The sequence below is a fragment of the Barbus barbus genome (genome assembly GCF_936440315.1).
Source record: "Barbus barbus genome assembly, chromosome: 17".
Classification (NCBI taxonomy): domain Eukaryota; kingdom Metazoa; phylum Chordata; class Actinopteri; order Cypriniformes; family Cyprinidae; genus Barbus; species Barbus barbus.
In genome coordinates, this window is record NC_136745.1 from 12,953,234 (window position 1) to 12,955,098 (window position 1,865).

The following is a 1,865-nucleotide window of genomic DNA, read 5'->3' on the forward strand; positions in this document are numbered from 1 at the left end:
AATCTCCAGTTTAAGTATGAAGAAAAGTTTGGGTGGAAATAGAGTTCCTGTATAAATGTGTGTGTTTTGCTGTAGTTTTTACAGTGACTAGCACACTGAGTGGCAGTGGTGACACAGATTCCCAGCAGGGTGGTGATGATGACCATATTGACTGACGTTTGTGCTGCTCATAGTGATCAAACAAACTGTGACCTTTCACTTCGGTTTTTATAGAAATATTTTATGAGGTCTGGTTAGGACCAAAGCTAAATCTTTCTTAAAATCCTTCAGTCAGGGTTATTTAATGTTTATATCACCAGAATATAGGAATGTTTATGAATTAATTCCTTATGAAGCTATACATCAACTTTAGTTTCCATCAGAAATATCACATTTACTACAGTTATTATTAGGGCAAATGTGTTTTTTGTCACAGAATTAACAGTAACTGTAGTTCCCACACATTTTGACCAGTAAATTAGTATTTTTCTCATAAACTTTCTTTTGAAAGTGAAAGGATATTTGAGGCCCTATTTGGGAGTCTGAGATCACCGCCCACTGGCTGGACCCGCTTTTTCTAAATGGGCAGTTTTCTGAGAAACATAAAAATGGAGCCCATACATTCCCGCATGGACTGTGAATGATCCCTCTAGTGACATCATCAAAACCACTTGGACAATATAATGAAGTTCCTTGTGTACACCGTATGATAGTTTGTACACAAAGTTTGTTTCTTCATCGGAAAACATTTTAACTTAAACCATCACTTCTGGCCAAAATACAAAGTCCATAATCCATAATAACGCTTCCTCCAGTGAAAAAGTCCATCCCCTGTTCTCCTTTCACATTAAAATCCACTGATATCTTGGTTTATAACTGTTTTCACTTGTAAACGGTGCTTGCCTATTTCTCTCCTGATTAAGACGAGATGACTTTTTCACTGGAGAAAGCAATATTATGGATAGAAGACTCATATTTTAGCCAGAATCAGTAGGTGTATGTATTCGACTTGAAGCGGCGCTGCGCAGAATGATCAGTGTATGAAATCAAAGTACCACGAGAGCGATAAGAGAGCAGATGGATCCTTATGCTTTCGAATCGCTCTCGTGGTACTTTGATGTCATACACTGACCGTTCTGCACATTCTGCTTCAAGTCGAACACACCTAATGATTTGAAGTTAAAAACACCTTAATGACTTTTCACTTCAATTGTGGATTATTGGGCCATTTTTATCATCTGTTATCATTCTGACGGCACCCATTCACTGCATTGGTAAGCAAGGGAAATCTGTTTTGATGAAGAAACAAACGCAAATGTTCTTTTTTGGGTGAACTATTCCTTTACAGTGTACATTTTGCTAATTGATTTTTCACTTTTTTGTGATTACATTCACATCTCAACGCTAAACCACTATAAATATTTAATCCATTTTTAAGTCTGGGAAGCACAATTTTAGTATTCCCCTCTCCAATAAATGTGAGAACCTTAATAGCTTAACCGTAATAGCTTGATGTTGAAAACATGATTAAAAAAAGTGTTAAATACAGAGAACAATTATCATTTTTAATAAATTTTGATATTTTAGTGGTGCTTAAAGTCCGAAATGTTGGCATATAGTTTTGCATAATTTTTTATTATTTCGTAAAAACAAGCAGAGAAGCGATTCTGTTTAGAATGTGATTAAGTCGACAATAAATAAAGTGTTAGTAACTAGTAAGTATTAGTATTATTACAATTAAAACATCTTGTTATATCAAGCTTTATCTTTTAAACACACATTCCAGAATGAAACCGCATCGTTTGAAGTTCCCGGGTTCCTCCAGCGTCCCTACATTCAGCGCGCGCTCCGCCTCCTCCAGCTCGTGCTGTGAATGGACGGCTGCC